Source organism: Anabrus simplex, chromosome 4 (genome assembly GCF_040414725.1).
Source record: "Anabrus simplex isolate iqAnaSimp1 chromosome 4, ASM4041472v1, whole genome shotgun sequence".
NCBI lineage: Eukaryota > Metazoa > Arthropoda > Insecta > Orthoptera > Tettigoniidae > Anabrus > Anabrus simplex.
In genome coordinates this window covers 68,957,165-68,973,425 of record NC_090268.1, presented here as the reverse complement: position 1 = coordinate 68,973,425, position 16,261 = coordinate 68,957,165, and positions in this window count along the sequence as shown.

Below are 16,261 nucleotides of genomic sequence, written 5' to 3'. Positions count from 1 at the left end.
CTATAAGAACTCCGCTGTCATAGCAACAGTGTATAACGTTTTTTCCCCACCAGGCCAGCCTCCTAGCATAAATGTCACTAATCTTATAGGTCAGCTTCCCCGTCCCTTCCTCTTATTGGAGATTTTAACGCCCATCACCCCATATGGGGCTCTGAGATACTTTTCCCCGGGGAAGATGGCCGGAAACATTAGTAACAGAGCTGGATTTATGTATTTTGAACACATGGGAACCAACTCCCTTTATTGTACGTTACGACACATATTCTCGCATAGACGTATGTCTATGCAGCCGAACCAACGTTCGCCTGTTTCGGTTGAATACACATGATGATCTCTGTGAAAATGCCCATTTTCCCATCATGCTTACTTTGTTAAACCTGAAATGGATAATTATTCATGCTGATTGGCCAAAGTGCACATCACCAGCTGTCTTTAACGACGATACCAGGTGGACCGTCGTCTAGGAAATAACATACATAACTCGAGTTATTTTTCCTGCTGCTGAGGAGTCCATTCAATCCTACTCAGGGACTTTTCGCCGAAAACTCGTTCTTTGGTGGAACGCCGAAATAGCAGCAGCTATCAAAGAACGGCGTCGTGCCCATAAACGTTGTTGTAGACAGCCTACTGTTGTCAATTTGGTGTCATATTCAAAAAATTCCGCGCTAAGGCGCGAGTTCTTATACACCAAAGTAAGAAAGCTTCGTGGGAGAGATATATGTCGTCTATGACGTCACATACTCCATCATCTCATGTGTGGACTATACTTCGACGTATTTCGGGTATCCAAGGATCCTCTTCTCTACCACGAACCTGCTACGCAGGCGTAGCAGGGGGGAGAGTTGAAACTCCCACGTGGCGCGTCCCAGGTGGCGGATGGGGGGGTCCTCACCGGCTTGCCGGCGGACTTGAGGGAAATAAAATGCCTCTCGCGGACCAAACACACACCCCCTGCGGGTGGGGGAGGCTGACGAATAATATACCCACGGTATCTCCTGCCTGTCGTGCGAGGCGACTAAAAGGGGCGACCAAGGGATGAATGAATTAGAACCATGCAACTACTTTTGATTCGTACCATCATGCGGGGAACACCATAGGTTGCATGTACTTGCGAGTAGTATCACTAACATGGTACGAAATATGTTTGTGATTCGTTGCAGTAAAAAGCCTGGCCGGGTGGATTCCAGTACCCGTGCGTTGTACCCATGTGGGCAACACCGTGGGTCTGGGCGTAGCCTGTGACTTGTACCACTATATGAGCGACACCGTGGGTCTGCGTTGCCCGTGATTAGTACTCACTATGTGCGGAACGCCACGGGGCCCTTGGGACCGGCACCCGTGACTAGTACCCTAGGTGCGGAAACTCATCGGTTTGCGTTGGCTGTAAGTGACGCCATTGTGTGCGAAACACCATAGGTCTGCGTTACCTGTACGAAGTACAATCCTTGTGAGTAGTACCATCTTTTGTGGAACACCGTGAGTCTTCGCTACTTCTGATTAATACCCCAACATGACACATACCATGGTTCTATTTTACTCGCGACATGTACCACTCTGTGGAGCCTTAGACGTGAATTTTGCACCTCCTTTAGACACCAAGCATCGTTGTGCTTTATAAGTGGTTCCTTGGTCGGTAATAATGTTATTTTCGTTCTCTATTGAATCCGATCCACTGGTTTTTGTTTTTGTTTGTTTGTTTTGTGTTTTGTTGGGTTCCTGTCCATCCATTCATTCTTCATGACATTTTTTATTTTTATTTTGGTCAGTGGATGCCTTTATAATTTTTGTTCCTTCATTTCGTACCATTAGGGGCCGATGACCTTCGATGTTAGGCCCCTTAAAACAACAAGCATCATCATCATCATCCTCTTCTCTACCGGGAATTTCCATTGCAGGCAGTGTCGTAACTGAAACACTCTCGATTACTAACCATCTAGCTAGTCATTTTGCGGATATATCTGGGTCCGGGAATTACCATCGTGATTTCCTCGTTCTGAAGCGGAAGGCAGAACGTCATCACCTTTGTTTTGTCTCTCAAGCTCCAGGGGACTACAACGTGCCCTTAACGGTGTGGGAACTCCGCAGCGCCTTAGCTTTTTGCAAAGACATGTCTCCTGGACCAGATAATATCCATAACCAGATGTTGAAACACGTTAAGATAGTCTACTATATCTCCTTCGTGTGTTAACAGAATCTGGATAGAGGGCGAGTGGCGAGTGGACATAGTTATAGTTATTCCTATTCTCAAGCCTGACAAAATCCTAAGTATGCAGTTACAGACCGATTTGTCTTACAAACTGCCTTTGTATGCTATTTGAGAGGATGGTAAATCGCCGACTTGTGTGGTGTCTGGAGAAACAAGGACTCTTGTCCGAGTACCAGTGTGGTTTTCGAGCTGCTCGCTCGACCACTGTCCATTTGGTACGCCTTAAGACCTCTGTCCAGGATGCGTTTCTCCTAAAACAGCACTATTTCCACAGGGATCAGTCCTTAGCGTCACTCTGTTCGCGATTGCCATAAACGGTATTGTCGCTGCTGCTGGTTCAGCAGTAGTACGTCGCTATATGTGAACGATTTTCCTCTGCACGATAGCTCGCGTAATTTGGCAGTCGCAGAGCGACAATATTATTACAGGAAAATTAGGAGAGTGGAGCAGTGGACCGTAGAACATGCCTTTCTGTATTCCACCACAAAGATTTCTGTTGTCCACTTTTGTGGGCAACGTACTCTTCACCCACATCCTGAGCTTTATTTAGGAAATGACGCTATTCCTGTAGTTGACACCGATTTCTTGGGCTCCTTCTCGATAATACATTATCGTGGGTGCACGGTGCTCCTACGCTTCAATAGGGCACATATTTTATCCAGGTTCCACGAACCTACTACGCTGGCGTAGCGGGGGGTGAGGTGATACTCCCACGTGGCGCGTCCCAGGTGGCAGATAGGGGGGTCCTAACCGGCTTGCTGGCGAACTTGATGTAAATAATATACCTCTCGCGCACCAAAAACACTACCACCCGCGGGTGGGGGACGCACATGTAGAATACACCCTCAGTATCCCCTGCCTGTCGTAAGAGGCGATCAAAAGGGGCGACCAAGGGATATAATCTTGGAACCATGGAAATACTTGTGATTAGTACCACTACGCGGAGAGCATCATGGGTCGCTTTTCCTTGCGGGTAGTACCACTCTGTTAGGTACTCAATAGTTTTGTGATTCGTAGCACTCAAGCGGGGTTCCGTGTAGGTTTCCAGTACTCGTGCGTCGTACCCAGGTGAGCAACACCACGGGTCTGGGCGTTGCCTGTGAGTTGAACCACAATATGAGCGACACCGTAAGTCTGCGTTGCCAGTGATTAGTACCCACTATGTGAGGAACACCACGGGAATGCCGGCGCCCGTGATTAGTACACCTAGGCGAGGAACCTCATCGGTATTCGTTGGCTATGAGCGGTGCCATTGTGTGAGAAACACCATAGGTCTGCGTTACCTTTACGACGTACAATACTTGTGAGTAGTACCTTAATGTTTGGAACACCGTGAGTTTACGCTACCTTTGATTAGTACCGCAGCTTGAGAAATATCATGTTTCTACTTTACTCGCCACATGTACCATACTGAGGGGCCTTAGACCTGGTTTTTGGACCCCTTTAAACATCAAGCATAATCGATTCAGGACTGTGCTTTATAAGTGGTTCCTTGGTCAGTAATACGATTATTTATGACCGTTTTTGAGTGGGATCCACTGTTTTTTGTTTGTTTCTTGTTTTTTGGTGTTCATGTTCAACCATTCATTTTTCATGACATTTTTATTTATTTTGGTCAGTGGATTTTTTGAACTTTTTGTTGTCATTTCATTTCGTACCATTAGGGGCCTGTGACCTCGATGTTAGCCCCCTCTAAACAACATGCATCATCATCATCATCATCATCATCATCATCATCATCAAATGTGATTGTAAATAAAGGGTAGAGATCTCTGCACATGGTTATGAAGGTGTTTAGGGGTTGTAGTAAGGGTGTAAAGGAGAGAGCATATAAGTCTCTGGTAAGACCCCAACTAGAGTATGGTTCTAACGTATGGGACCTTCACCAGGATTACTTGATTCATGAACCGGAAAAAATCCAACGAAAAGCAGCTCGATTTGTTCTGGGTGATTTCTGACAAAACAGTAGCGTTACAAAAATATTGCTAAGTTTGGGCTGAGAAGAACTAGGAGTAAGAAGACGAGCTGCTCGACTAAGTGGTATGTTCCGAGCTGTCAGCGGAGAAATGATGATGATGATGATGCTTGTTGTTTAGAGGGGCCTAACATCGAAGGTCATCGGCCCCTAATGGAATGAGATAAACGACATGAGAGATGATGTTAAAATTTTAAAAAACATATCCACTGACTAGAGTTTTAAAAAAAATGATGGAGAAAAATGAGGGTGAGATTAAAACAATCAGTGGATCTAATACGCAATGCCTTATTTTCGAATAAATTAAGAGAATCTACAGGAAACCAAAAGAATAAGGCATTGCCTGGTAGTACATAATTTACGAGAGACGTTAAAATAACACATTAAAATACGCAACACAAACTAAAATTAAGTCAATAGGATAAAAGCGAAAGTGACACAAAACACACTAGGACAAAGGACAGCATCACACACGAGAAAACAGTCCACTATCCCTCATAAAGCGGACGACGAGGTCTGCTGACTGCTCGTCATCACGCAAGATAAGGGAGATAGTACTCGGAAGGTTAAGACTACGGCGCAGATCGACCAGGTCCACACACTCCGTAAGGATGTGTACCACGGTAAGATGGTCGCCGCAGGTACACACCGGAGGGGGTTCTCCTTTCAAAAGATGCGAGTGAGTCAAGATACCATGGCCGATCCGAAGACGACATAATACCACGGCTTCCCTCCGCGAAGCCCGAAGGGAAGTCCTCCATACCTTCGTTGTTCCTTTTATCGCTCTCAGCTTATTGGGAAGTGGAATGGCCTGCCACTCCATCTCCCAATGGGACATAACAATATGTCGCAGCTGGGAGCGAATATCACTTACTGGAACCTGGAAAGGCAACGGGGGCAGTGTAACTGCCTCCTTGGCAGCCTGATCTACTAACTCGTTTCCCTCTATGCCCATGTGGCTTGGGAGCCACAGAAACGTGATTCTGGTGCCAGCATCCCAACACCCGGCCAGCAGGTCCTGGATTAGCTGCACCAGAGGGTGCCGAGGGAAACAGGTATCTATAGACTGGAGCGAACTCAAGGAGTCGGTACACAGAAGAAAGTGTCGGCGCTCATTGTACAGTGCGTACCGCAGAGCTTCATAGATAGCATAGAGCTCTGCTGTGTACACACTACAGGTTGCCGGAAGAGCAAAAAGGAACCTATCATTGTTAACAACGAACGCACAGCCCACCTTCGTATCTGTCCTTGAACCATCCGTGTAGACGACGACTGAACCTGGATAGCGGCCAACAACGGACAGGAAGAGCCTCCGATAAATCGAAGGGTCCGTGTTTTCCTTTGGGCCAGTGTGCAGATCCAGGATTACTTCAGGTCGTCGTACGACCCACGGAGGTACCCCACTTGGTTGTCTGACAAGGCAAGGAACCGAAGGTACGTCAAACAATTCGGAAATGCTATCCAAGCGTATCCCAACCGGCCGCGTCGCTCGAGGACGAGCAGCGTACAGCAAACGGTTGCCATTGTTCAACACGCAAGGATAGCTTGGATGAAGTGGCATCTGTCGCAAATTTGCAGCATATGTAAGTAGAAGTTGCTGGCGCCTCAGGTGTAAAGGCGGCATACCAGACTCAGCGAGCAGGCTAGCGATAGGGCTTGTACGAAAAGCTCCCGTCGCCAACCTAACCCCGCTGTGGTGGATACTGTTCAGCTTCGCAAGAACGCTTGGTCTTGCGGAGCCATATGCTGCACTGCCGTAGTCTAACCGGGATAAAATGTGTGCCCGATAGAATCGCAGGAGCACCGTGCGGTCAGCCCCCCAAGAAGTGCTGCTAAGAAACTTAAGGATATTAAGCTTCCTAGTGCATCGCACTTTTAACTGCCGCACGTGTGGCTCCCACGATAATTTACTGTCAAAAAGGAGCCCAAGAAATCGGTAAGTGTCAACAACTGGAAGAACGACGTTGTCTAAATAAAGCTCAGGATGGGGGTGAAGAGTACGTTGACGACAAAAGTGGACAACGGAGGTCTTTGCGGCAGAAAACCGAAAGCCATGTTCTAAGGTCCACTGCTCCACCCTCCTAATAGCGTGTTGTAATTGTCGCTCTGCGACTGCCATATTACGCGAGCTATAGTGCAGAGCAAAATCGTCCACATATAGCGACGGTATAACTGCTGGACCAGCAGCAGCAACAATACCGTTGATGGCAATTGCGAACAGAGTGACACTAAGGACCGATCCCTGTGGGACTCCATTTTCTTGTACGTGGTATTGCGAATATGTCCTCCCTACTCGGACACGGAATAGACGGAGGGACAAGAAATTCGCAATAAACGCTGGCAAGTTACCTCGGAATCTCCATTGATGCAGGGCTGAAAGGATACCATATCGCCATGTGGTGTCATAAGCCTTCTCTAAGTCAAAGAAAACAGCCACCAAATGCTGTTTGCGGAGAAACGCATCCTGGATAGAGCTTTCCAGCCGTACCAAGTGGTCAGTGGTGGATCGAGCGGCTCGAAATCCACATTGGTACTCGGACAAGAGTCCTTGTTTCTCCAGACACCACACAAGCCGGCGATTAACCATCCTCTCAAACAGCTTACACAGGCAGTTTGTAAGGCAAATCGGTCGGTAACTTCCTGCATATTTAGGATCTTTGTCAGGCTTGAGGACAGGAATAACTATGCCCTCTCGCCACTGAGACGGAAAATCACCCTCCATCCAGATTCGGTTGAACACACGAAGGAGATAGAGTAGACTATCATCACTAAGGTGTTTCAACATCTGGTTATGGATGTTGTCCGGTCCAGGAGACGTGTCCTTGCAAAGCGCTAGGGCGCTGCGGAGTTCCCACTCCGTAAAGGGCACGTTGTAGTCCTCTGAAGCTTGAGAGGCAAAACTAAGGTGAGAACGTTCCGCCTCCCGCTTCAGAGCGAGGAAATCAGGATGGTAATTCCCGGAGCCAGACACATCCGCGAAATGACTAGCGAGGTGGTCAGCAATCAGGAGGGGTTCAGTGACGATATTGCCTGCAATGGAAATTCCCGGTACAGAAGATGATCCTTGGATACCCGAAATACGTCGAAGCTTAGTCCACACCTGAGATGATGGAGTATGTGACGTCATAGACGACACATATCTCTCCCATGAAGCCTTCTTACTTTGGCGAATAAGAACTCGCGCCTTAGCGCGGAGTTTCTTAAATGTTACCAAGTTGGCCGCAGTGGGCTGTCTACGGTAACGTTTGTGAGCGCGACGGCGTTCTTTGATAGCTGCTGCGATGTCTTCGTTCCACCAAGGAACGAGCTTTCGGCGAGGAGTCCCCGAGTAGAACGGAATGGACTCCTCAGCAGCAGCAAGAATAACCTGGGTGATGTAAGTTATTTCCTCGCCTACGGTCCGCCTGATTTTGTCGTTAAAGACAGCTAGTGATGTGTACTTTGGCCAATCAGCATGTTTAAAAATCCATCGAGGGGGAGCCTCGACGGATTTGTGGTTCAGCAAAGTAAGAATTATGGGAAAATGGTCACTGTCACAAAGATCGTCATGTGTGTTCCACCGAAACAGCGGAACCAACGTTCGGCTGCACAGACTTACGTCTATGCGAGAATAAGTGCCGTAACGTAGACTGAAGTGTGTTGGTTCCCCTGTGTTCAAAATACATAAATCCAGCTCTGTTACTAATGTTTCCAGCTCTCTTCCCCGGGGGCAAGGTGACTCAGAGCCCCAGATGGGGTGATGGGCGTTGAAATCGCCCAACAAGAGGAAGGGAGGTGGAAGCTGATCTAGAAGATCAGTGACATCATTGATGTTAAGAGCCTCACCTGGTGGAAAATAAACATTACACACTGTAGTTATGACAGGCAGCGGTACGCGAACAGCTACTGCTTCCAGCGGGGTTCGTAGTGGAACCTCCTCGCTGTAGGTATCAGAACGGACAAAAATGCCAACGCCACCGGAAGCCCGGTGAGCATAATGTCGTTCTGTCGAGTATAGTCGAAAATTTCTCAGTACCGTATGATGACCAGGTCGGAAATTTGTTTCCTGGATACAGACTATACTCGCCGAATACTCGCTAATGAGCTGGCGCAACTCGGCAAGATGCCTATCATAACCGTTACAATTCCATTGTAACAGTGCCATAATGTAAGTGTGGACTATTGTGGTTTAGGTTAGGAGCAGCGTAATGCCACCTAACCTAACCTACACTCACCTCCCCATCCGAGGATGGAGATTCATGCTCCACGTGCATCTCCCCGTCACTAGACGAGGTGAAGCATGCCTTCAATTTCTTCGACGTTGTTTTGGGGTGGGGTTTCCTCTTACGAGTGGAGCGCGCAGGTCTTCTAGGAGGAAGACCCGCTGGCGTGGAATCAGGCCCTCCGGGTGGAGGGCGTGAAGCCCCATTCGTAGGAGAAGTGGAAGAACGCCTGCTAAGGTCGCTCTTCTTCCCCACAGTCGATTCTTGTTGAGACGGGCTGGGAGATGGTTTCCCAGCCCTGGTCGACGATGCCGCCTCCGCCGGCTTGGGCTCGGCTGTCGCCGACCGCGTGAGGGAAGGAGACGTTGTCTTCTTCCCCTGTTGTGCCGGCGTAGGTTTCCTAGCCGGCACAGGTATGTTGGTGGTCGAAGGCCGGGACGGACCCACCTTCGAGCTTGTTCTCTTTGGCTTGGGCGCAGCGATCTTCTGGGCAGGTGTTCCAGTTGAAAATGAGGAACCTGGCAGGGACTGTGCTATCAAGCTGAAGTCAAGTGTCTTGGCCGGTGCATTCAGAGAATTAAACTTACGGCGCGCTTCCTGGTAGGAAAGACCATCCAGGGTCTTGATCTCCTGGATCTTCTTCTCGCTCAGATAGGTCGGACAATTCCGATCCCGAGGAGAATGAAGACCAGAGCAGTTAGTGCACTTGAACGGAGGTGTACACTCCTCCGCGCCGTGAGCTACTTTCCCACATGTACCACACACTGACGGATTCGAACAACGAGATACCATGTGTCCGAATCTCTGGCATTGATAGCATCGCATAGGAGGCGGGATGTACGGCCTCACATCGCAACGATAGGTTGTTACCTTGACTTTTTCGGGCAACACTGACAATTTGAAGGAGACTATGAACGCACCCGTGGCAACGTCTTCACCGTTGACTTTGCGTGTGATACGCCGGACGTGGGTCACGCCACGGTGCTTCATGTCTTCCATCAATTCATCGTCAGTGTTCAGGACGAGATCACGGTGGAAAATAACTCCACGAACCAGATTCAATGTTTTGTGCTCTTCCACTTTGACGGGGATGTCGCCAAAATGGTCGCACTTAAGCAATTGATCGGCCTGGAGCGCAGTGCTCGTCTTCAGTAGCAAACCACCATTGCGCATTTTCTTCAGGTCCGCAAGTTCGCCATATACACCTTCGATGTATCTACTGAATAGAATGGATTTAACCAGCTTGAAGTCCTGCCCATCGGTTCTGGTAGCAACCAGGAACCTAGGGAAGCTGGATCCCAAATTCAATCGCTGCGCCTGTTCCCAAGGGGTTGCCCCCCTTAGAGAATCCAAAGTTAAAGACTTGGGTAGCGAACTACCCGAGGTTGCTGGCGGAAGTTGTTTCGACGCCATCCCGAAAGTATCCTCCCCGAATGCCACCCACTCCGATCAGGGGTCTCTGTAGCCGAACCAAGCAGCCAAGGCAATACCCACCTGGTCATAGCAGCTATTGCCCGGGGTCCGATGTTGAACGATGCCTAATACGGGATGACTGAGGCAATGAGCACTAGGACTCCCTTCCTCCAGTCACCCGCAATAGCATGTACCCCATAGCGTATACAGAGCACTAAATATAGAAAAAATAAATAAAAATAATTAATAATAATATGTCCTTCTGGCATTCGGCTGTGCGGGGACCTGCGTTGTCAGGCGGATACCACTGCCCGGGTACATGACACTCCCACCCGCCGCGTCCTGGGTGGTTGCTGGCACGGGCTTTTGAGCGTAGTCGCACACATAGGAGCTCCATCGCCGAGCAGCACGCACATCAAAATTTTGAGTGGTCTACATCTGACCCTCAGAAAAATAATAAAAAATAAAGAGGGGACCACGGCCACATAACCCTTTAAGTCGCCTTCTACGACAGGCAGGGATTACCTATGGATGTATTCAACCTCTCCCATCCACAGGAGGTCCAACACATTATACCAAACCACAATCCATGTCCGCGCCAAGGTCGCCCCTTTTTGTCGCCTCTTACGACAGGCAGGGGATACCGCGGGTGTATTCTACATGTGCGTCCCCCACCCGCAGGGGGTAGCGTGTTTGGTCCGCGAGAGGTATTTCATTTCCCTCAAGTCCGCCGGCAAGCCGGTTAGGACCCCCCTATCCGCCACCTGGGACGCGCCACGTGGGAGTATCACCTCTCCCCCTGCTACGCCCGCGTAGCAGGTTCGTGGGCGGAGAAATGGCGTGGAATGACATTAGTAGACGAATAAGTTTGAGTGGCGTCTTTAAACGTAGGAAAGATCACAATATGAAGGTAATGTTAGAATTCAAGAGAACAAATTGGGGCAAATATTCATTTATAGGAAGGGGAGTTAGGGATTGGAATAACTTACCAAGGGAGATGTTCAATAAATTTCGAATGTCTTTGAAATTATTTAAGAAAAGGCTACGAAAACAACAGAAACGGAATCTGCCACCTGGGCGACTGCCCTAAATACAGATCAGTATTGACTGAATGAACATGTGGCATGTCTCCTCGATGTACACCGTGTTTTATAGATTTGTTTCATATTGATTTAAGCTGAAATTTGTAAGCTACGTTCGTGTGACGATCTAAATTAATAAGCTGATTATGTTTATTCACAAGTCTAAGGGTAATGTTACTGATGTGTTTTACAGTCACTGGATGATAAAGCAAACTGAGGTTTCTCACGAATACCGTAACCACCTTCTTCTTTAATGATAAAGTCTTTTAGGACGTGCGAAATTTGTTGATTACTATACAAGTCTGTAATAATATTACAAGTAATTCTTACGTGATGGTCACCGAAAAGTGTTATAGGTTGATCAGACTCATGACGTACCGTACGTTTGGTGTTAGTTCTCTTGATGAAAATCCGAGCAACGGTCCAATCGAATCAGGTTGTGATTTGAAGTCAATCTTGAAAGAAGCTTAAATAACCCATTTATGTGCAATGCTGCTTACTGAAAGAGAGAACTTGTAATTATTGTTACTAAAACTCTCATCACAAAACTGTTCAATCAACACACTTTCAATGCATTCATGAATATCGTTTGCAGAATAAGTGGCTGACGGCAGGGTTAGGACATACTCATCGTAGTAGAAGTTGTTTATGCCATCTCGCACGTTATAGATTTTATTATAGCTTTCAAATGATACTAGCCCAAGACTATGTAGCCGATGATTGATTTCGACCGGTCGATAAAAGAAGGCAGTTGTTTCAGCTCCTTCTCCGGGTACAGTAAACGTACTTGCAAGGCTCATAATCACGTGCACAGTAATGCTTTTTGTCTGCAGTCTGGTTTTGATATAAGAACATTAGACGTAATCACCCAAATATGCGTGTATTGAATATTTGCACACGGTTTTTGTGTAAACAATGTCTGCACTGCTTCCGAAATATTATATGAGCTCAGATCGAGGGGGTAGGACTCCATAACTATCGAAATACCATACTTTAGAGTTAGGTTTTACGTAGGCAACGTAATTAGTTCCAGGTCCACGACTGCCGTCTAAGTTGACTACAGTACTCTCAAGTTTCCGTGGGCATGCTGGTAGGTGATCTCGTGTATACACACCGCGAATATCGTGAATTCCTAGTTGTTTAGCACACGTGGCAACTTCTTCATGGGTTAGAGCTCGATGTGGCAGTGCATTCAGTTGACGTTTTTTGGCGATATGTAGGTACCAAGCCCATTTTGTACGGCGCTAGCTTCATGTGCACACCTTGACCTCGCAATGCAATTGCTTCCATCATCTTATTATGACGCTCACTTTCTTTTAATTACTGCTTCGCCTCTTCTACAGCCTTAACAGTTCTTGCTACTGCACTGGCACCACCTAGCAGAGATCTTAAAGCCACTAGTCCTGCAAACAGCGCTGGAAGGAATCCGCCTCGTTTCGGTAAAGGAATATTTCCAGCACGATTGCTAAACATTGCTTTACTCTTAGCAGAAATTCTAGCTCTAGCTAGGATACCGCTGTTTCACAATTCTCCACAAACCTACTACGCTGGCGTAGCAGGGGGAGAGGTGATACTCCCACGTGACGCGTCCCAGGTGGCGGATAGGGGTGTCCTAACCGGCTTGCCGGCGGACTTGAGGGAAATAAAATACTTCTTGCGGACCAAACACACAACCCCCTGTGGGTGGGGGACGCAGACGAAGACTACACCCACGGTATACCCTGCCTGTCGCAAGAGGCGACTAAAAGGGGCGACCAAGGGATGATTGGATTAGAACCATGAAACTATTTGTGGTTAGTACCACCAAGCGGGGAACACCATGGGTCGTTATTACTTGCGCGTAGTACCACTATGTTAGGTACGCAATAGGTTTGTGATTAGTAGCGACAGTGTGTGAATCTGGATGGGGGTCCTGCAGTACCTGTAATTCGTACCCCTATATGAGCGACACCATGGGATGAGCGACACCATGGTTCTGCCTTACCTATGTTCAGTTCCCACTATGTGAGGAATTCCACGGGATAGTACGGGTCCCTGTGGTTGGTCCACTTATGTGAAGAACGCCATAGGTTTGCGTTGCCTTTATAGATTTGCGTTGCCTACAAATAGCGCCGCAATGTGCGAAACACCATAGGTCTGTGGTACATGTGTGCATTACACTATCTGTGATTAGTAACATAATATGTGGAATACCGCGAGTTTCCGCTACTTTTGATTAGTACCGCAACATTACACATAGCATGGTTCTACCTTCCTAGCGATGAATACCATTATAAGTGGCGGATGACCTAGATTTTGTACCCGTTTCGACTATACGCACAATCGATTCATTATCGTACTATAGAAGCAGTCCCTTGGTCGGTAATACGATTGTTTTGTGCCGGCTTCTGTGCATGTAAGGCACTGTGCGTCGGATCCACTGATCGTTTTAAATTCATCTCCATTCATTCATTGTCCTCATGATTTGAATTCTGGTCAGTGGAGGATTTTGGAATTTTAAGTTGTCATTTCATTTCGTCTCATTTCGTACCATTAGGGGCCGATGACCTCGATGTTAGGCCCCTTTAAAAAACAAACATCAATCATCAACCTCAATCGTGATGAAAACCATAGGTTCGCGTTGCCTGTAAATGGCGCCACTATGTGTGAAACACCAGAGGTCTGTATTACATGTGCGAATTTCATTACCTGTGAGTAGTACCATAACGTGTGGAATACCGCGAGTCTACGATACTTTTGCCACGAACCTATTACGCAGGCGTAGCAGGGGGAGAGGTGATACTCCCACGTGGTGCGTCCAGGTGGCGGATAGGGGGGGGGGGCCTAACCGGCTTGCCGGCGGACTTGAGGGAAATAAAATACCTCTCGCGGACCAAACACACAACCCCCTGTGGGTGGAGGACGCAGACGAAGAATACACCCACGGTATCCCCTGCCTGTCGAAAGAGGCGACTAAAAGGAGCGACCAAGGGATGATTGTCTTGGAACCATGAAACTACTTGTGATTAGTACCACCACGCAAAGAACATCATGGGTCGCTTTTACTTGCGGGTAGTACCACTATATTAGGTACCAAATAGGTTTGTGATTAGTAGCACACAGGAGCACCGTGCGGTCGGCTTTTGCAGTACCTGTGATTAGTACCACCGTATGAGGAGGACCATGGGATGATAGCTCATGGTTCCACGATCCTGCTACACAGGCGTAGCAAGCGGAGAGGTGATACTCCCTCGTGGCTCGTCCCAGGTGGCGGATAGGCGGGTCCTAACCGTCTTGCCGGCGGACTTGAGGGAAATAAAATTCCTCTCGCGGACCAAACACACAACCCCTGTGGGTGGGGGAGGCTGACGAATAATACACCCTCGGTATCCCCTGCCTGTCATGAGAGGCGGTTAAAAGGGGCAACCAAGGAATGATTGTATTAGAACCATGAAACTACTTTTGATTAGTACCATCACGCGCGGAACACCATCGGTCGCTTTTACTTGCGAGTAGTACCACTCTGTTAGGTACTCTATAGTTTTGTGATTCGTAGCACTCGAGTGGGGTTCAGTGTGGTTTTCCAGTACCCGTGAATCGTGGCCATGTGTGCAACACCACAGGTCTGGCGTTGCCTGTGAGTTGTACCCGTGTGAGCGACACAACGCGTCTGGGCGTAGCCTGTGAGTTGTACCACTATACGAGCGACACCTTAGGGTGCGTTGCCAGTGATTAGTACCCACTCTGTAGGAACACCACGGGAATACCGGCGCCCTTGATTAGTATACCTAGGTGAGGAACCTCATCGGTTTGCGTTGGCTATAGGCACCGTGCAGATAGATCGAAATGCTACTACTAGCGCTACATAGTGGCCCGTTCTGAAACAAGAGGTGAGGTGCAGTGCGAGAGTCTCAGTACAACGTGGGTTACATTCGAACAAGTTGCGGGTTTAAAGCGATTCAATTCGGGGATCTAAGTGAATCATCATGCAATAAAGGAAGAAACCTTGTTTTCAGTGGCCTCGTGAACGGCGATGAAGAGTTAATTTCGAATGGTTTCGGATACATCACAGGAAAAGTCACCCGATAAACGTCTGGCAATTTGCCGCCTTATATCGTGAAACATGAGGTAGGCAAGGTGTAGTTAGGTAAAAATTTATATAGTTTATTTAGTAAGGATTAATTGATGCATGTTTGCTAAGTTGTACGCATTTTTATTTTGTGTTCAGGTTGACCAGAGTCGTAATGTCTAGCAGTGAATGTTCCTGTCCTGCTGGCGCCAGAAGAACTTGCAAACGCGTAGCTGCGGTAGTGTATTATATAAATAATGAAAGTGTTGTCTCCAAAACAGAGCCCGAAAACAATTTCAACAGAAAAACATAGAAAAGTCAAACGCGTAGAAGAACTGTTCGGTAAAAAGACTTTGAGGACATCTCTTCCCCTCTTCGAATTAACTGAGGATGTTTTAAAACACATCCCTTGCAGTCTTCGTAAAAAGCATCGAGCAGAAGCAAGTACTGAAATCGAACAATCGTGCAGGGCCGTAGTCACCTTATTGATAGACAGGGTAGTGAATGATGTGGAGAGAGAAGAATGTGAGGAAATTGTGACACAGCTATTATATTTACAAGTCTCTAACGACGTGCGCTTGCCAGACAAATACACCTTTCGCACTGTGAGTGACGAAATGTTTTTTTACCAGCAAAGTGCAGGTTGATAAATATCGTATAATTAAAAGCTCCCTGGACACTCTATCTCAATCAGGAAGCCCTCGATGGTTTCAAGAAAAAAAAGATAAGAATATCTGCTAGCATGAAAGCAAATCGGATCCAAACTAGGCGACATAACTTTGATACATTAGCTCTCGCATTTGTAAATGAATCTCCAATTGGGGGAGCTGCTTTGAACATTCTTATGGAAGTGAAATGGAAAGTGAAGCAATAGAATGCTATGGAAGTTTATTTGTTGTTCGTGTTATTCGATGAGGTTGCAAATTCGTTCATACGCAACACGTAGACGATGTCATCCATGTGTGGAAAAAGTTCTGTTGGCAATTTCTGTAATATATTGTATATTTTGATTCTTTGAATACACCTTTCTACGTGAATTCTAACACTCGCAATATTGTAAGTACTCTCAACTTCCTCAGCTGTTAATCTCCCGTCATGTGAGAACGGTGGTGTCACGATTATGATACCGCGGCCAGATAAGTTAGTTCTGATGCCTAAATCCTTTATCAGCCATGACCTCATCGCCAGGTTGAAGGAAAGTAAACCACTGACGGTTGTTATGAATGAGTCGCTAGCTCTTCCACCGTAACATTTAGATTTAAAGCGATCATACCATTAGGCGTGATTGCAATTAAAACTTTTGCAGTGTAGCAACCCTTGTATTGAGAATATAAA